This window comes from Pan paniscus, chromosome 2 (assembly GCF_029289425.2).
Source record: "Pan paniscus chromosome 2, NHGRI_mPanPan1-v2.0_pri, whole genome shotgun sequence".
In the NCBI taxonomy this organism is placed as follows: Eukaryota; Metazoa; Chordata; class Mammalia; order Primates; family Hominidae; genus Pan; species Pan paniscus.
Genome location: NC_085926.1, coordinates 92,973,733 through 92,995,596, shown reverse-complemented (window position 1 = coordinate 92,995,596; position 21,864 = coordinate 92,973,733).

Genomic DNA, 21,864 nt, shown 5'->3' with positions numbered 1-21,864 from the left:
TGTTCATACATTTGCAATACAAATATAAAAATCAATTTATTTTGGGGGATTGTGGGGTGGAGGTGTGGAGTGAATCTTCTTTGGGAGAAATTTAAAATCAATTTTTAAAATTTCATTTATATCGGAATCCCAAAGAATAAAACAGGAATGTATTTGCAAAGGAAGTGAAAACTTACACTTTAAAAACTATAAAACACTGTGGAAAGAAATTAAAGAAGATCAAAATAAGTACAAAACATCAGATGTTCATTTATTAGAACACAACAATAAAATAGATACACTCTTAAAGCTGATCTGCAGATGCATTCCAATTCATATCCGAGTATCAGCTAACTTTTTTGTAGAAATTGACAAATTTATGCTAAACTTTACTGCTGGGTATGATGACTCAATCATATAATCCTAGCACCTCCACAAGATGAGATGGGAGGATCCATTGAGTCCAGGAGTTCAAGGCTGCAGTGAGCTATGATGATGCCAATGTACTGCAGCCTCAGCAACATAGTAAGACCTCACCTCAAAAAATAAATAAATAAATAAATAAATAAATAAATAAATAAATAAATAAATAAATAAAAGTGGAAACACCTATTCACGAAATGGGAAAAAACATTTGAAAATTATATATCTCATAAAGGGCTTCTATATAAACTACATAAAAAATTCTCATAAATCAAAATAAAAAAGGTGTTTTTTTAAAAATGGGCAAGGGATTTAATAGATACTTCTCCAAGGAAAACGTATAAATAGATAATAAGCACATGAAAAGATACTTCATTAGTTATCAGGGAAATGCAATTCAAAGCAACATATCATTTCACATTCACTAGATGGCTAGACTAAAAAAGTCAGATAATAAAAAGTATCATCAGGAATGTGGAGAAATCAAACACTGCTGGTGAGACTGTAAAATGGTGCAGTCTTCTAAAAGCAATCAGCTAGTCTCTCGGTTGATTAAACACAGAGTTACTGTATGACCTAGATTTCGCTCTGATGTATGTACCTAAGAGAAATAAAAACCTGACGTCTCCACAAAACTTTTTGCATGAATGTTATAACAAAATTACCCAAATAGCCAAAAGGAGAAAACAACCCAAATGCCTATGAATGAATTAATAGATATATAAAATGTGGTTTATATGTACTATAAAATATTATTCTGACATCAACAGGAAAGAAGAATTGATACATAATGTAACATGGTTGAATATTGAAAACATTATGCTAAATGAAATAAACCAGTCACAAAAAAACCACATATGATTCCATTCATGTGAAATATTGAGAATATTTATAGAGACATGGTGTAAATTTATAGAGACACGGTACAGAGTAGTTCTTGCCTAAGGCTGAGTGGGTAGGAAGTTGGAGAGATAGGGGTTGGTAATTAATGTATATGAAGTTCCTTTTTGGGGTGGTAATTTAATTGAGTTTTCCATTTTATATTCTCTTTTTTGTCTTGAAAATTAACCAAGTTTTTCAACATATTTTTAGATTTGAAAATACTTTTGAATGTCTACTCCATTAATTAATATTTAGAATGAGTTAAAATATTTGGACTTAGAATTTATCTATTTAGAATTTATTCACACATCTTCCAAAAAGTAGGGGGCCAGGGAGAGAGGAGGAAGGAAAACAGAAAGGAAGGGAATAATAAGAAGGAGGAGGAAGAGAAAAGAGAGCAGTTTAACAAAATACTAATTTATAAATGTACATAGAGGAGGTAAGATAAATGGAGGTTTATTGTACTATACTTTAATTCCATAGTAAGTTTGAACTATTTCAAACTAAAAGCTGGAAGAAATGAATTTCTACTCCCATAACCTCCAAGGCTTTAAGCTTCCATGGAACAGGACAATGTCTATTTTACATAAAGCGACCAGGATAATGCCTGGCTTTCAATAGGTCTTAAAAATACTTGCTGAATAAATGAATGCACATTGTTCAATTCTATTATTTAGAGACAGATATAAGTCAATTTTCACAAAATTTAGAACCAGGAGGTTTTTGTCCCTCTTGAATTATAGGTATGTTTCCTTTAGTCAGGCATTATAAATCAAATTTGGCATCTTGACTTCTTTTTGTTTTATCAAGTAGGAGGTTTAAAATTAAATACAATTGTTAGAATTAGAATCTGTATTAAATCAAATTCACCATCAAATAATCTGCTCATTATTTACTTTAATTGGATTTATATGTATAATCATTATTATTTTGATGTGGAACAGAATTTGATTTTTATGCTCATGGAAACAGATATGACTCCAAAAAATGTTGTTCTAATTGTTCTTGCTGAAAAACAAATTATCTCAAAACTCAATGCCTTAAAACAACCACATTTTTAGTTCAAAATTTTAGAGATCAGAATTTGGTAAAAGTTGGGCAGCAAAGTTCATACTTGAGTTCCCTCATCAGCCTGTAGTCAGATTCTACTAGGTTTGTCATCTGAAGGTTTGGTGTGGTTGAATATTCGAGATGATTTACTCCAAACTGGTGGCTTCGTGGGGTTGTTGTTCAATATCCCTTTATGTGGCCTCTCCTGCCTGACAATTTGGGATTTTCTATCGTCTTATATAGTGGCTTACTTCTTTCAGATGCAGCTTCTCAAGAGGCTCCTAACGTTCATTTGCATTTTACAACTGGATTCAAGGGAAAAAGTAACTTAACACAGTATTCCTCCAACTTCAGTCTTAATATTAAACTTTCTCCTTCCTTCTTTATGTTCAGATGGAAGAGGACATGTGGAGGTCAGACATGTGGACATCAATCCTTTGAGCTTTAGCAGTATACCTTAGGCTTTTTGTCAGAAACTGTTTGGCTGAGAGTTATGCATCAACTTCCTTTGGGCATTCCAAGGCCGCCTTCTTAGCCTCCCATTGAAGGTATCTTACAAGAGGCAACCACAAGACTCCAGTCTCCCTCCAGCATCCCCAGTAATCTTTTTCACAGTGTCTTGAATACTCGTCATGCACCTAACCTCAACAATACATTGAAAAGCATGTTTTGTTTGGCAAAATATGGGGAAAGATTTTGTGGCAGGGGACATTAAGGAAGTTTTCAAAGTCACAGTTTCTCTCATTGCTGTCAGTGGAACACCAGGGGTTCCCAAATCCAAACATGTTTCCTTGTGTTTTGGAAAGAAAAGTAACTGGGAAGAGGATAAAGGTGAGCAGGTCTTTCAAATACTGCCTCACTTAATCATTTTATTGAGGGTGTTTCATAGGAATTGTTTCAAGAAATTCTCTGCTACTGATTTTTTAAAACAACTAACATATATTCCAATAAATCAATTCATTTTTAAAGACAACATTAACGTTACTTGTCCAGATGTAAATAACACTGAGGAAGGAGTTCACATTTCGTCATTATTATTTTCGACATGTTTAGATATTTTTATGTTAGCTGTGCATCTGGTGATGCATTAGTTTAGTGATTAAATGAAAGGGAAATGTCGCTGAGTTACATTGTTTAGTGAAGTCATTTAACCCAACATTTCAGGTTGGCATTTTGCACAGTAACTTTAAAGCTGGCATTTCACAAAAATATTTAAAAAATAAATGTCGTCTACATTATATACTTTTTGTAAAGGTTAAGTGCACAGTGTTTCACTTTTAAGGTGATTCTTGAATTGACAACAAAGTTACTCCCTTTTTTTTCAAGATGTCAACCGTAATACATGGTTCATTAAAAAATGACCCATGGTCTTTCTCACTCTTAATGCCTTTCTTTCAGTATTTTAAATAAAAAGCTATACTTGACTCCCTCACCTGGAAAATTTATTTCCATTAACTTTTCTATGTAGCAATTAAGCATTGTAATTCACCTCTTTGTACTCTATCTAAAATGATTTATTTTTCTTTAAAAAATTAAGGCAAAAAACTAAGTCAATGGTTGAGGTTTAGATATGTATGCTTCTAAATGTCCCCCTTGACTACACACAAAAAAATGAGTCACTGAAGGGTCTATAGTGCTATTCACTTTACCATAATATAAAAATCTGAATGCTAGCTAATTGCGTATAGTTTAGATGACATTAGAATTTACTGTAAGTGATGGTTTTATTTATTTTGTATAGTACAACCAAATGGAATGCCATGTGAATAGTATAAAGATTTACTATGAAGAATCAGCAGGCAAAATGTATCTCAAATAACACAGAAAATTCAGACAGACAGACAGACACACACACATATATACACACATACATCAGGTTAAATAAATTACTGTGAGAACTTTGGAGCTCAATCTTAATATGCAAATAATATATTGAGCACAGAGTTTCTCAATAATTCTGGCTTTGTGACAAATTTTGTCTCCTTTTAAGTTGTGGAAATGAATGCAACAATGCATTTGCTAAAGCAAAAAACACATCTCTTTTTTGGATGAGACACTGATGTGAATTGTGTGTGTACGTGTGTGTGAGAGAGAGATCTCTTTTTGATCACTGATTGACTCAATCGTTTTAATTTGGATTTGTGCCACTGTGAAACAAGGGTAGATAACAGGACTGATTTACACACTGTTTTTGTCATTACTTAAGACATTAGTGTAAATTTTCCTTAGTGTAAGACTTCTAACATATAGTTTTTTATCAATTAAAATATCAGTGCAAATTACATATTGTTATGTGTGAGCATAAGAAAGTAAGCAGGCTTCCGTCAATAGTTCTCTTGCCAACTGTTTATCCTTCCCAACTCCTGCCTTCTCTCCTCCAATCAAAATAGTTGATACTGCAAGCATTCTCCCATTTTCCCATGTCCGAAGTTTCTGAGTAATATAATTTCTTTTCTAAAATATTTTATATTTTAAGGTGTTGACTGGAAATAAGTATGTATCATTTTGGGGGTTCTGAGCAAAAAGTCTGGTTAAAATCATCACTTGGCACAGTGTAGACAGTTATTCTATTACCTTTAAGCTTTTCTTATACCCAGCCATGTCCTCCCTACTCTAAACTGTAAGTTTCTTGCCAAACTCCAAGTGCAGGTTTAAGGCTAACTGATTGTATACTTTGTATTCTTTTAAATAAAACATGTGCCTAGTAACATGCAATTTTGAAAAAGTAAGACTAGAAATGACACTATGTTTAATTTTTAATAATGTTGGTAGTCTTTGTTTTTCATTTATCATCATATAAAAGAACGAGAAAGAGACTACTACTGTGATTTTCACATGTACTTTTAAACAAATTTTATGTTGTTTTTTATTGAGGTAAAAAATACATATAAAATTTGCCATTTTACTATTTTTAAGTATACAGTTCAATGGTAATAACCATATTTTTATTCTTTTTTCCCTTCATCTGCCACTCCCTGATACTCTTCCAGGCTTCTGGAAAGCACCATTCTATTCTCTCTCTTCGTGGGTTCCACTTTTTGATCTCCCACATATCAGTGAGAACACGTAATATTTGTCTTTCTAAGCTTGGCTTATTTCACTTAACCTAATGGCCTCCAATTCCATCTGCGTTTCTGCACATGATAGGATTTCATTCTTTTAGGGCCGAATAATACTCCATTATGTATATACACCACATTTTCTTTACCCATTCATCCATTGATGGGCTCTTAGATTGATTCCATATTTTGGCTATTGTGAATAGTGTGGAAATAAATAGGAGAGTGCACATATCCTTTCACTATATTAATTTCCTCTTTTGGATATATACCCAGTAGTGGAATTACTGGATCTTGTGGAGTTTTTGAGGAACCTCCATACTGTTCTGTATGGTGGGTATACTAATTTACATTCCTAGCAACCGTGTATGTGAGTTCCCCTTTCTCCACATCCTTGCCAGAATCTGTTACTATCTGTCTTTTCGATATAAACCATTGTAACTAGAGTGAGACAATATCTCATGTGGTTTTGATTTGCATTTTTCTGATTAGTGATTTTGAGCATTTTTAACCTCTAGCCAGCCTTCCCACAGTGCCATAATAATACCTTTGGGATCCCTTCCACGTATGCTCTTCAAATGGACAATATACATTGGAAATAACCTCTTAATTACATCAGCCAAAGCAAGCTCCATGAAGAACTCTGGCTCTTTGTTTGACTGATTTCGAAGCAGTTCTGACAAACCTTTTTAACCAAACAGCTGGAATTTTATGCTTTTTCCCTTTTCTGAAGTGACTGTCACAACAAATCTCATCTCATTCTAGTGATCAAACTGAGATTTTATGTTTTATTTTTCCATTAAGAAAACTTAAAAATCTTCACATTGTAAACTTAAGCTGAAATGTGAAATTTACTCATTTAGTTTACTCATTTTATCCGTTTTGTAAACTCCTTGATAACAATAAGCAATAAAATTAGATAAATATTTTATAAGGAATAAACTCCAGTGTGACTACTAAATAACATTAATCAGCCAACAATGTTTCTAAGAAAAATATGTGCATATTTGAAATAAATGCACTTATGGAAAAAAATGAGAATTTAAAAAGTATTTAGAGAAATACGTGAACTTCCTCAGAAAACCTGCTTCGGATCACATCAGTCTTTGAAACTTCTCTGTCCAAGTGTTGTAGCTCTTTGAATATAGTGAACCTCAGAAAATAAGATTTGGGGCAAGACAAATTTTAGACTAATTTACAGATATCAGAAAAACAACATAGTATTAAAAAGTTAAGGAAATCACCAGATATTCACCAGATATTTTGAATTATTAGTTGCTGGTTAAACATCTGTATATGTAACCAAACGTTTGGTATCTACATGGAGGTTCAATAAAATAATGATGCTAAACTAAGAGATAGAAAAGTCAGATTCCACCACCAATTGGTTTAAACATGGCAATGCTGGGCTCACTTTCTTCTTGTTATTATAAACCTTCAATATCTAAGCTTCTGTTAAATTCTTTATTTATATATTATTTACATAAATATAGCCAGAGGAATGAACAGATGTAAAAAGTACATTTGATTTGGTGATGAGTTATTGCTTTTTGTGTGTAAATACTTATTAACATAGAATCATTTCTTATCACTTAGTATTCTTTGTATACAAAAATGAACAAGAACCAGTACACCAATCAAGGACTCTGAAAAAATTACACTAGTCTTGATTTCTAATTTTAGTTTTTTGTAGAATTGAAAATGGTGATATCAAGTGCATTAGTTAAATATTAAACCATAGTTAACAGAAAAGTTTCCTAGATTATTTCTGTTATTATATTTCTTTATAAAGTGGATTTTTCCCAAATTGTCAGAGTAAAAGAATGTGTAAAGTACATAATACTTGTCTCAGTGTTTGTTATAATAAAGAAAATATTTAGTTTTCCTATTAGAGAATGATTTTAAAAATTACGGTGTTTTCATGTCATGGAATAATTTGTAGGGATTAATATAATGTTTCAGAATATTTAATAATGTGGGAAATGTTGACAATATACTATTAAGGAGATAAGGAATACATACTTCTTAGGGAGCATGATACAAGGTATCTATGAGTGTGTATACATGTGAATACAATGGACTTTGTGACATCACTGCGATTTCCTTACAGTATTCCTAAACTCTATCAATAGTGCTTCAGCTCAGAATATGCTGGACATTAGGGAATTAGGTTGGAGCAAAATGCAGAGTTATGGTTTGATAGATGGTGTCCCCTCCAAAGTTCATATTGAAACTTAATCCCCAATACAACACGATTAAGAGATGTGGCCCTAGGTGGGTGATGAAGTCACAAGAGCTCTACCCTCATTAATGGGTTTAGCACCCTTGTAAAAAGGTCTAGAAGTTGAAGAGAGCATTCTCTGGCCCTTCTATCCCCTTTGTCATGTGAAAACATAGTGTTCCCCCACTCCTGAGGATGCAATGACAAAGTGTCATCTTGGAAGCAGAGAGCAGCCCTTACCAGAAGGTGCCAGATCAGACACTAATTCTGTTGGCACCTTGATCTTGGACTTCTCAGCCTTCAGAACTCAGAGAAATAAATTTATATTATTTGTGAATGATCCAGTATCAGATATTTTGTTACAGTGGCACAAACAGACTAAAACATACACAAAAGAACTTAGTTACAAAAAGTAAAGAGGTGAAGTGAGAAATATGGAGCATTAGTTCTTAGAAAAATATAACAAGGAGAAAACTATATCAGATTTCTATCACTTGTGAACAATTTATTAAGGAAATAAGTGATGCTAAAGAACAGTGAAATAAAAACGGAAAATTCTGCAGTTAGTCAGTTTGGAGGCTTGGATAGTGTTTGTTACATATTATTCAAAGGGTGAACCCTGAAAGCTGGAGAACCTGGACTCATGTGCATTGTGTAAAAAATATAGGCTAATTTTCTTTGGCTGCAGGCTACCCCAAAAGCAAATTTCTTGAAACATAATATTGTATTTTATTCATTGCCTCATTACAGTAATCTAATTTTGAAAGATAGTTATATTATTTTAACTCATGGTCTTCATTTATTTTCTACTGACCATATGACAAAACTTTTTGTCCCTAAATCATGATCAATAACTATATAAACTCAGTTTTTCCCAGATTTTACTGGTTGTTTCTATGTTTTAAAAAGTGGCAGAAATCAAATAAGCAGACATGATCTAATCCAGGTCTACAGCTTTCCTATTTGTCTGAAGAAATTTATGGGACAAAAGTGTAATTTTGTTACATGAATATATGGTGTAGTGGTGAAGTCAGGGCTTTTAGTGTATCCATCACCCGAATAACACACAATGTACCCATTAAGTAACTTTTCATCATCCCCCTGGCCTACATTTAATATATTTAAAGCGAAGCTGATATGAGAAATGCATTACAATATTTGTGATGATTAGCTTTAAAGGTTGCCAGATTCAGTGAGGTCACCATAGACAAGAACATACATATCACCAAAGTCAAGAACCTTACTAATTCTTCCATTTAGTGGTGCCAGATTATAGAGAAAGTGTTCATGCTACCAAAAGTTAGATAACATTGAATTATGTTTAATGGCAAATGTATATAAAGACCCAGGTCAAGAGTTATTCAGGAGCTAACAGCATTCTATTGAGTTAGCTGTATTCAGAAAATCCATTCACATTATAAGATGACAGCTTCAGATATAGTGAAATTGAGTAAACACAATTGCAGGCTGTCAAAACAAACCAAAACAAAAACACTGTAATAGTCATAAATCATTAGGAAAACTTAGTCCTTGGATTTTGCTGCGTAAAGAATAAACCATTCGTATTCCACTTCTTATAAAATCAGTGAGCTTCCTACCTTCAGAATTAAAATTTGCAACACATTATTTCTTCGATTCCTAATTTCTACATTCCTGAGTATATTATCTGTCCTAATGTCAGTCATTACTCCTGTTTCTTGAATGGACTTTAAGTCTATTGTGTTAATTTCATTTTGACTCAATTTTCTCCTGTCTGACCTGCTGTGTTGACTATTTTCACATCCCATTCAGGTGGCTTCTTGTCTTTCAACATCTGTAACATTTTTTCCAACTTCATTATTTTTTTCTCGACATCATAATATACTTGGATATAGAATGAAGCATATGTGTAATTTGTTAATGAATAGAGATCTTGATTTCCTCTTACTTCATTTTGTAAAATACATTTATTGGTTTACAGGCAGGAAACAGGTAAGCACAATAATTTTTATTTATTTCTTATACCTTTACAAAGTATATTCATCCTTAAATATTATTAATATGATTGCTATATCTGACTCCACTTTTAATATTTGATGCCAACAGAATTTTTTTTTTTTTAGACAGGGTCTCACTCCGTCCCCAGGCTGGAGTGCAAGTGGCACAATCTTGGCTTACAGTAACCACTGCCTCCTGGGCTCAAGCCTCCTCCTGCCTTAGTCCCCCAAGTAGATGGCACTACACGCACGAGCCACCATGTCTGGATAATTTTGTATTTTTTGTAGAGATGAGATTTCACCATGTTGCCCAGACTGGCCTCGAACTCCTGAGGTCAAGGGATCTACCCACCTCCACCTCCCAAAGTGCTAGGATTACAGAAGTGAGCCACCACGCTCAGGTGCTGGCAGCTTTCATGGCCACCTCTTCACTCCCCCTCTGCCTGGTATCTGGGCAAGCTGGTAAGAATGCCTGTGCCCCTAGGATCCCTTTGTTGCTGGCTCTCTAGTGTACTCTCTAACCACTGAAATACCTAACTCAAGGCAGCCTGGACTTATTTGTGCCTGTCCTCCTCTCCCTAGGTTTCTCTTGTGTGAGTACTAAACTTTGCTGTGTACTTTTTTGGTGTGCAATGTTATCAGACTAAACTTTCAGTTTATTCATTGGGAGGGGATCTAGCTCATCTCCATAGATGACCACAAAATAAATATATAAATATCTGTGTGATATCCCTATGTTTATCTCTCAATGATGTACTAATAAAAATGGAGAAAGTACTAGAATATGAAAAAATAGGAGTGGTTCCTCTAGCAAGGTCACACAAGAAGTACTATGAATCCAGATTAAACACATCCCTCATTTTCCAGTTTTTCTATTATCTTAGCACAGTAGATAGAAACTTGAAACGATGCTAACATAGATATGTTTGGTAGGAACCTTTAAAATGAACTAAAGGGAATCTGTGGAGAGACATTATTCTAATCTATGAAACAAACCCATTTTCAAACTTACAACAGTAACTACATGGAGAGGCTACTCAGTGTATCAACTACCCTCTGTGTTTCAGAAAGACAACCCATAGCTAGGTTCAAATTAATCTAAAACCAAGTTACCAAAAGCGTACAAATAACTTATTGTCATCATCAAAATTACTGAGGCTTTCCACGTGTATTCAGGAAGATTAATTTGTCATATACCTAAAGGTCTAAAAATTTTGAAATGTTAGATATATAAACCAATATACAAACATACACACATATAAATATGTAGCTCTCGTTGTATATACTTTTATATGAGATATTCATTAAACCAGGATCAATGGATCAATATTCTCACTTTACCATGATTAGACATATAAATCTGCACAGTTAACATAAATTTTTTTAAAAATTTATTTCATTGTGGAAAAAACACAATATGATAGTTCTCCTCCTAATACATTATAAGTGTATAAAACATAATGTTAACTATTCACACAATGTTGTTCAGAAGACCTCTATAACTTATATTGTATAAATCATATTTTATACCATTAATTAACAATTTCCCATTTCCCCCTCTCAGCCCTGTCAACCACCATTCCACTCCTTGATTCTATAAATTTAACTGTATAAGTGGAATCATGCAATATTTGTCCTTTGGTGACTAACCTATTCCACTTCACATGATGTCCACCAGGTTCTTCGTGTTGTCACATATTGCAGAATTTCTTTTTTAAGGCTGGATAATATTTCTTGTATATGTCATCATTCATCCATCAATGGACATTTAGGTTGCTTTCACTTCTTAGCTATAGCAAATAGTGCTGCAAATAAATATGGGAGTGCTAATATCTCTTGAACATTCTGATTTCAATTCTTTTGGATAAATACCCCGAAGAAGTGGAATTGTTGTATTATATAGTAGGTCCATTTTTAATTTTTTGAGAAGCCTCCAGGCTGTTTTAAGTAGTGGCGGAACCATTCTCACCAGCTGTATGAATCACATACTGTATTCTCACCAGAAGTATATTAGGTTTCCAATTTCTCCACATCCTCACTAAGACTGGCCCTTTTTTGTTTTGATAATAGCTATCTTAACAGATTTGAGGTCATAGTAATGCCAAGGCCAATGTCATAAAGTTTTTATGCTATGTTTTCTTCTATAAGTTTTACAGTTTCAGATTTTATGTTTAAGTCTTTACTTTGAATTGATTTTTTGTAATGTAATATAAAGTTCAACATTTTTCTTTTGCATATGGATTTCCAGTTACCCCAACACCATTTGTTCAGGTGGCTATCCTATCTTCATTGTGTACTCCTGGCAACTTTGTTGAAATATAGTTGTCTGTATATGTGTGGTTTTCTCTCTGGGCTCTCTATTCTGTTCCACTGACCTGTGTGTCTGTCTTTATGCCAGTACCATATTATTTTTATTTGCTGTAGCTTTGTATTGCTTGAAATCAGGAAATGTGATGCCTCCAGCTTTGCTGCTCTTTCTTAAGATTTATTTGGCTATTTGGTGTCCTTTTTTGGTTTCATATGAATTTTAGGTTTTTTAACAAATAATTGCTATTGAGATTTTGATATGAATTGCATTGAATCCATAAATTGCTTTGGTTAGCATGGACAATTTCACAATATTAAAAATTCCAATTCATAAATATATCTTTCCATTTATTTGGATTGTGTTTAATTTTTCATCACTATTTTCTAGTTTTTAGTTTATAAGTTGCTCATTTACTTAAGTTTATTCTTAATCATACTTTTTTGTACTATTGTAAATGGAATTATTGTCACAGTTTCCTTTTCAATTTGTTGTTAGTGTATATAAATACAACTGATATATAAATACTGAATCTATATCCTGGAAGTTCTCTTAATTCATTTATTATTTCTAAAAGTTTTTAAATGGGGTCTTGAGTGGTTTCTATACACAAGATCATGTCATGTGTAAAGGGACAATTTCACTTATTCCTTTTTGATTTCATAGACCTTATTTCTTGTTCTTGCTTAATTCCTCTGGCTAAGACTTTCAGTACTGTGTTGAATAGAAGTGGTGAGAGTGGGCATCCTTGCCTTGTTTGTGATCTCAGAGAAAGTGTTTTCAATTTTTCATTATTAAATAAAATGCTAGCTGTGGGACTGTCATATTTAGTCTTCATTATGTTGAGGTAATTTCCTCCCAATCCTAGTTTTGTTGAAAGTTTTTATTATAAAAAGGTGTTAAATTTTATCAAATACTTTTTTGTACCTGTTGAGATGATTGTATAATTTTTATCATTCCATCTGTTAATGTGTTGTATCACATTAGTTAATTTTGGTATGCTGAACTATCTTTGCATCCTACTCATATATCTTACTTGGTCATGGTGTATAAGCCTTTCAAGATGCTGTTGAATTCCATTTACTAGTATTTTGTCAAGAACTTTTACATCTGTATTTATCAGGGATATTGGCCCACTGTTTGATTTTCTAGTAGTGTCTTTGTCAGGCTTTGGTGTTAGGGTAATGCAGGCCTCATAAATTTAGTTTGAAAGTGTTCCCTTCTCTTGAATTTTTGGAATTTTTGGAAAAGTTTGAGATTGTTGAAAAACAATCCTCAAACAGTAAGGAATGAAAATATTTAACTGTTAGGTAGAATTCACCAGTGATGCCATTTGGTCCTGGGCTTTTTTAAAATGGAAGTTTGTTATTTACTATTATAAACTGCATACTACATACAGGTCTTTCAGACTTTCTATACTTTGATAATTTTGCTTTGGTAGGGTGTATGTTTTAAAAGTTTACCTATTTCTGTTAGATTATCTAGTTTTTTGGTGTATAATTGTTCATACATGTATCTTATGATCATTTCGTTAAATTTTGTGGCATCAGTTATAATGTCAGAATTTTCCTCTCTTATTTCTGATTTTATTTGAGTCTTTCTTTTCCAGTTAGTCTAGAAAAAGGGTTGTCAACTTGTTTATCTTTTTCACAAACGAACTCTTAGTTTTGTTTATTTTTTTCTACTCTCTTTGTCCTCGGTTTCTGTTATAATTTTATCATTTCCTTCCAGTTGCTAGATTTGTGAACACTTTGTTCTTCTTTTTTTAATTCCTTGAGGTGTAAAGTTAGATTGCTTATGTAATATCTTTCTTATTTTTCAATGTCCATACATCACTATAAATGTCTCTTGTAGTCTGCTTTTGCTGCATCTCATAAGTTTTGGTGTTTTATGTTTTTATTTTTATTTGTTACAAGTTATTTTCTAGTTTTTCTTTTTATTATTCTTATTATTATTATACTTTAAGTTTTAGGGTACATGTGCACAAAGTGCAGGTTTTTTACATATGTATACATGTGCCATGTTGGTGTGCTGCACCCATCAACTAGTCATTTAGCATTAGGTATATCTCCTAATGCTATCCCTCTCCCCTCCTCCCACCCACAACAGTCCCCGGTGTGTGATGTTCCCCTTCCTGTGTCCATGTGTTCTCATTGTTCAATTCCCACCTATGAGTGAGAACATGCGGTGTTTGGTTTTTTGTCCTTGTGATAGTTTACTGAGAATGATGGTTTCCAGCTTCATCCATGTCCCTACAAAGGACATGAACTCATCATTTTTTATGGCTGTATAGCATTCCATGGTGTATATGTGCCACATTTTCTTAATCCAGTCTATCATTGTTGGACATTTGGGTTGGTTCCAAGTCTTTGCTATTGTGAATAGTGCCACAATAAACATATGTGTGCCAGTGTCTTTATAGCAGCATGATTTATAGTCCTTTGGGTATATACCCAGTAATGGGATGGCTGGGTCAAATGGTATTTCTAGTTCTAGATCCCTGAGGAATTGCCATGCCATCTTCCACAGGGGTTGAACTAGTTTACAGTCCCACCAACAGTGTAAAAGTGTTCCTATTTCTCCACATCCTCTCCAGCACTTGTTGTTTCCTGACTTTTTAATGATCGCCATTCTAACTGGTGTGAGATGGTATCTCACTGTGGTTTTGATTTGCATTTCTCTGATGGCCAGTGATGATAAGCATTTTTTCATGTGTTTTTTGGCTTCATAAATGTCTTCTTTTGAGAAGTGTCTGTTAGTTTTTCTTTCGATTTTTGTCTTTGACTCATTGATTATTCAGGGGTGAGGATGTGTTGCTTAATTTCTTCTTAGTTGAAAATTTCCCGTTCTTTTTATGTTATTGATGTCTAGTAGAATTCAATTTTGGTTAGAAAAGATAACTTGGTATGAGTTGAGATTTTATAAGTATTATTAAGTCTTGTTTTGTAAGCTAACATGTGATCTATCCTGGAAAAGTTTCCTTGTGCTTGAGAAGAATGTATATTCAGCTGCTGTTGGGTAGAATGTTATGCAAAGATCTGGTATGTCCATTTGGTCTACAAATGCTCCCTGACTTTTAAGATGGGTTATGTCCTGAACAACAAATTGTAAGTCAAAAATGCACTTATTCCCTTGGTAAATATACCATGAGGTCAAAATATTATAAGTCAAATCATCATAAGACCAGATTCTCCTCTTCTTACTATGGAGTTAAGTTCCAAAAAACACATGGTAAGTTGAAAAAGTAATTAGTAGAACCATTGTAAGTTGAAGGCTGTGTGTATATTGCTGCTAAAGGTTGCTATTTTGTTTATTTTCTATCTAGTTGTTCTATTAATTATGGAATATGAACTATTAAAGTCTCTCACTATTATTGTACTGCTATCTATTTCTCCCTTCAGTTCTGTCAGTATATGCTTTACAGATTTAAGGGCTCTGATGTTGAGTGCACATATATTTATAATTGTTATATCTTCCAGTAAATTGGCCCCTTTACCATTATAATGTCCCTCTTTGTCTCTTGTGGCCAATTTTGAGTGGAAATCTATTTTGTCTGATACAAGTAAAACCACTTATGTGACTTCTCCCCTTTGTTTACTATTTGCATGAAATATATATTTTTTTACTCCTTACTTTTAGGCTATGAATGTCCTTAAACCTAAAGCAGGTTTATTGTAGACAGCATATAGTTAGATTTACATTTTGTCTTGTTTTTTTGTTGTTGGCTTAAAAAAAATCCATTTCGCCACAGTAGTTTTTTTTTTTTTTTCAACTATTATTTTAGATCCTGGTGGTACATTTGCAGGTTTGCTTCAGGGCATATTGCACCCAAAAAACCAATTGCACCCCAAAACCATGCCCCTTACTTTTCTACTCCCTCTAGTAGTCTGCTGTTTTGATTCTTTGTATGTTTTTGTCCATTTGTGGTCAATGTTTACAACCTTCTTATAAGTGAGAATATACACTACTTGTTTTTCTGTACCTGCATTAGTTTGCCTAGGATGATGACCTCCAGCTCCATAGATGTTGATGCAGAGAATGTGATTTTGTTCTTTTTTTATAGTTGCATAGTATTCTATGATGTATATGTAAATTTTTTTTATCCAATTAAACATTGATGGGGATCTAGGTTGATTCCATGTCTTTGCTTTTGTAAATAGCTAGGTGATGAACATACTAGTCTGTGTGTCTTTTGGGTATAATGATCTATTTTCCTTTGCTTATATACCCAATAATAAGATTGCTAGGTTGAATGGTAGCTCTGTTTTAAGTTCTTTGAGAAATCTCTAAACTGCATTCTACAGTAGCTAAACTAAATTGCATTTCCACCTACAGTGTATAAGTATTCCCTTTTTTCTGTAGCCTCTCCATTATCTCTGTGTGTGTGTGTTTGTGTGGTGTGTGTGTGTGTTCTTTTCAGTAACAGCCATTCCAACTTGTGTGATGTGGTATCTCATTGTGGTTTTGATTTGTGTTTCTCTGTTGATTAGTTAGGATGAGCATGTTTTTCATATGTTTATTGGCCACTTGTATATCTTCTTTTGAGAAGTGTCTGTTCATGTCCTTTGCCCATTTTTATTTTTTGATGGAGTCATGCTCTGTTGCCCAGGCTGGAATGCAGTGGTGCAATCTTGACTCACTGCAACTTCTGCTTCTGTGGTTCAAGTTATCCTCCTGCCTCAGCCTACCAAGTAGCTGAGATTACAAGCCTGCGCCACCACACCTGGCTAATTTTTGTGTTTTTAGTAGAGATGGTGTTTTGTCATGTTGGCCAGGCTGGTCTCGAACTCCTGACCTCATGTGATCCACTTGCCTTTGCCTCCCAAAGTGCTGGGATTCCAGGCGTGAGACACCACAACCGACCCTTTGTCCATTTTTTAATTGAGAATACAGCAAGCCAAAGTGGTTGAACATATGTACAAGGAGAATGATGAAACACTGCTGAAAGAAATCAGAGATGACCCAAATAGATGAAAAAACATTTCATGCTCATGGATTGAAAGAATTAATATCATTAAAATGTCCACACTGCCCAAATCAATTTACAGATTCAACACTATTTCTATCAAACTACCAACATCATTCTTTGCAGAATTAGGAACATCTATTCTAAAATTCATATATAATAAAAAAAGAGTCCAAATAACCAAAGAAATCCTAAGCAAAAAGAACAAAACTGGAAGCATCACACTAGCTGACTTCAAACCCTACCATAAGGCTACAGTAACCAAAAGAGCATGGTACTGGGATAAAAACAGACAGACACATAGACCAATGGAGCAGAATAGAGAACCTGGAAATAAAGCCACACATGTACAATAATCTGATCTTTGAGAAGGTTGGCAAAAGCAAGCAATAGCGAAAGGATACGCTATTCAATAAATGGTGCTGTGATAACTGGCTAGCCACATGAATAAGAGTAAAACTAGACCCTTACCTTTCAACATATACAAAAATTAACTCGAGACAGATAAAAGATTTAAATGTAAGACCTCACATTATGGTGAGAGCCAAGATGGCCGAATAGGAACAGCTCCAGTCTACAGCTCCCAGCGTGAGCGATGCAGAAGACGGGTGATTTCTGCATTTCCATCTGAGGTACCGGGTTCATCTCACTAGGGAGTGCCAGACAGTGGGCGCAGGACAGTGGGTGCAGCGCACCATGCGCGAGCCAAAGCAGGGCGAGGCATTGCCTCACTCGGGAAGTGAAAGGGGTCAGGGAGTTCCCTTTCCTAGTCAAAGAAAGGGGTGACAGATGGCACCTGGAAAATCGGGTCACTCCCACCCGAATACCGTGCTTTCCCAATGGGCTTAAAAAACGGCGCACCAGGAGATTATATCCCGCACCTGGCTCAGAGGGTCCTATGCCCATGGAGTCTCGCTGATTGCTAGCACAGCAGTCTGAGATCAAATTGCAAGGCAGCAGTAAGGCTGGGGGAGGGGTGCCTGCCATTGCCCAGGCTTGCTTAGGTAAACAAAGCAGCCTGGAAGCTCGAACTGGGTGGAGCCCACCACAGCACAGGGAAGCCTGTCTGCCTCTGTAGGCTCCACCTCTGGGGGCAGGGCACAGACAAACAAAAAGACAGCAGTAACCTCTGCAGACTTAAATGTACCTGTCTGACAGCTTTGAAGACAGCAGTGGTTCTCCCAGCATGCAGCTGGAGATCTGAGAAGGGGCAGACTGCCTCCTGAAGTGGGTCCCTGACCCCTGACCCCCGAGCAGCCTAACTGGGAGGCACCCCCCAGTAGGGGCAGACTGACACCTCACACGGCCAGTTACTCCTCTGAGACAAAACTTCCAGAGGAACGATCAGACAGCAGCATTAGCGGTTCACGAAAATCCACTGTTCTGCAGCCACCGCTGCTGATACCCAGGCAAACAGGGTCTGGAGTGGACCTCTAGCAAACTCCAACAGACCTGCAGCTGAGGGTCCTGTCTGTTAGAAGGAAAACTAACAAACAGAAAGGACATCCACACCAAAAACCTATCTCTATATCACCATCATCAAAGACCAAAAGTAGATAAAACCACAAAGATGGGGAAAAAACAGAGCAGAAAAACTGGAAACTCTAAAAAGCAGAGCACCTCTCCTCCTCCAAAGGAATGCTGTTCCTCACCAGCAATGGAACAAAGCTGGACGGAGAATGACTTTGATGAGCTGAGAGAAGAAGGCTTCAGACAATCAAACTACTCCCAGCTACAGTAGGAAATTCAAACCAAAGGCAAAGAAGTTAAAAACTTTGAAAAAAATTTAGACAAATGTATAACTAGATTAACCAATACAGAGAAGTGCTTAAAGGAGCTGATGGAGCTGAAAGCCAAGGCTCGAGAACTACGTGAAGAATGCAGAAGCCTCAGGAGCCGATGCAATCAACTGGAAGAAAGGGTATCAGTGATGGAAGATGAAATAAATGAAATAAAGTGAGAAGGGAAGTTTAGAGAAAAAAGAATAAAAAGAAATGAACAAAGACTCCAAGAAATATGGGACTATGTGAACAGACCAAATCTACATCTGATTGGTGTACCTGAAAGTGATGGGGAGAATGGAACCAAGTTGGAAAACACTCTGCAGGATATTATGCAGGAGAACTTCCCCAATCTAGCAAGGCAGGCCAACATTCAGATTCAGGAAATACAGAGAATGCGACGAAGATACTCCTCGAGAAGAGCAACTCCAAAACACGTAATTGTCAGATTCATCAAAGTTGAAATGAAGGAAAAAATGTTAAGGGCAGCCAGAGAGAAAAGCTGGGTTACCCACAAAGGGAAGCCCATCAGGCTAACAGTGGATCTCTTGTCAGAAACTCTACAAGCCAGAAGAGAGTGGAGGCCAACATTCAACATTTTTAAGAAAAGAATTTTCAACCCAGAATTTCATATCCAGCCAAACTAAGCTTCATAAGTGAAGGAGAAATAAAATACTTTACAGGCAAGCAAATGCTGAGAGATTTTGCCACCACCAGGCCTGCCCTAAAAGAGCACCTGAAGGAAGCACTAAACATGGAAAGGAACAACTGGTACCAGCCACTGCAAAATCATGCCAAATTGTAAAGACCTTCGAACCCGGAAGAAACTCCATCAACTAATGAGCAAAATAACCAGTTAACATCATAATGAAAGGATCAAATTCACACAACAATATTAACCTTAAATGTAAATGGACTAAATGCTCCAATTAAAAGACACAGACCGGCAAATTGGATAAACAGTCAAGACCCATCAGTGTGCTGTATTCAGGAAACCCATCTCACGTGCAGAGACACACATAGGCTCAAAATAAAAGGATGGAGGAAGATCTACCAAGCAAATGGAAAACAAAAAAAGGCAAGGGTTGCAATCCTAGTCTCTGATAAAACAGACTTTAAACCAACAAAGATCAAAAGAGACAAAGAAGGCCATTACACAATGGTAAAGGCATCAATTCAACAAGAAGAGCTAACTCTCCTAAATATATATGCACCCTATACAGGAGCACCCAGATTCATAAAGCAAGTCCTGAGTGACCTACAAAGAGTTTTAGACTCCCACACAATAACAATGGGAGAATTTAACACCCCACTGTCAACATTAGACAGATCAACGAGACAGAAAGTTAACAAGGATATCCAGGAATTGAACTCAGCTTTTCACCAAGCGGACCTAATAGACATCTACAGAACTCTCCACCCCAAATCAACAGAATATACATTCTTTTCACCACCACACCACACCTATTCCAAAATTGACCACATAGTTGGAAGTAAAGCACTCCTCAGCAAATGTAAAAGAACAGAAATTATAACAAACTGTCTTTCAGACCACAGTGCAATCAAACTAGAACTCAGGATTAAGAAACTCACTCAAAACCACTCAACTACATGGAAACTGAACAACCTGCTCCTGAATGACTACTGGGTACTTAACGAAATGAAGGCAGAAATAAAGATGTTGTTTGAAACCAACGAGAACAAAGGCACAACATACCAGAATCTCTGGGACACATTCAAAGCAGTGTGTAGAGGGGCATTTATAGCACTAAACACCCACAAGAGAAAGCAGGAAAGATCCAAAATTGACACCCTAACATCACAATTAAAAGAACTAGAAAAGCAAGAGCAAACACATTCAAAAGCTAGCAGAAGGCAAGAAATAACTAAAATCAGAGCAGAAATGAAGGAAATAGAGACACAAAAAACCCTTCAAAAAATTAATGAATCCAGGAGCTGGTTTTTTGAAAGGATCAACAAAATTGATAGACCACCAGCAAGACTAACAAAGAAGAAAAGAGAGAAGAATCAAATAGACGCAATAAAAAATGATAAAGGGGATATCACCACCGATCCCACAGAAATACAAACTACCATCAGAGAATACTACAAACACCTCTACGCAAATAAACTAGAAAATCTAGAAGAAATGGATAAATTCCTCAACACATACACCCTCCCAAGACTAAACCAGGAAGAAGTTGAATCTCTGAATAGACCAATAACAGGCTCTTAAATTGTGGCAATATTCAATAGCTTACCAACCAAAAAGAGTCCAGGACCAGATGGATTCACAGCTGAATTCTACCAGAGGTACAAGGAGGAACAGGTACCATTCCTTCTGAAACTATTCCAATCAATAGAAAAAGAGGGAATCCTCCCTAACTCATTTGATGAGGCCAGCATCAAACTGATACCAAAGCCAGGCAGAGACAGAACCAAAAAAGAGAATTTTAGACCAATATCCTTGATGAACATTGATGCAAAAATCCTCAGTAAAATACTGGCAAACCCAATCCAGCAACACATCAAAAAGCTTATCTACCATGATCAAGTGGGCTTCATCCCAGGGATGCAAGGCTGGTTCAATACACGCAAATCAATAAATGTAATCCAGCATATAAACAGAACCAAAGACAAAAACCACATGATTATCTCAATAGACGCAGAAAACACCTTCGCCAAAACTCAACAACGCTTCATGCTAAAAACTCTCAATAAATTAGGTATTGATGGGACATATCTCAAAATAATAAGAGCTATCTATGACAAACCCACAGCCAATATCATACTGAATGGGCAAAAACTGGAAGCATTCCCTTTGAAAACTGGCACAAGACAGGGATGCCCTCTCTCACCACTCCTATTCAACATAGTGTTGGAAGTTCTGGCCAGGACAATTAGGCAGGAGAAGGAAATAAAGGGTATTCAATTAGGAAAACAGGAAGTCAAATTGTGCCTGTTTGCAGATGACATGATTGTATATTTAGAAAACCCCATTGTCTCAGCCCAAAATCTTCTTAAGCTGATAAGCAACTTCAGCAAAGTCTCAGGATATAAAATGAGTGTACAAAAATCACAAGCATTCTTACACATCAACAACAGACAAACAGAGAGCCAAATCATGAGTGAACTCCCATTCACAATTGCTTCAAAGAGAATAAAATACCTAGGAATCCAACTTACCAGGGACGTGAAGGACCTTTTCAAGGAGAACTACAA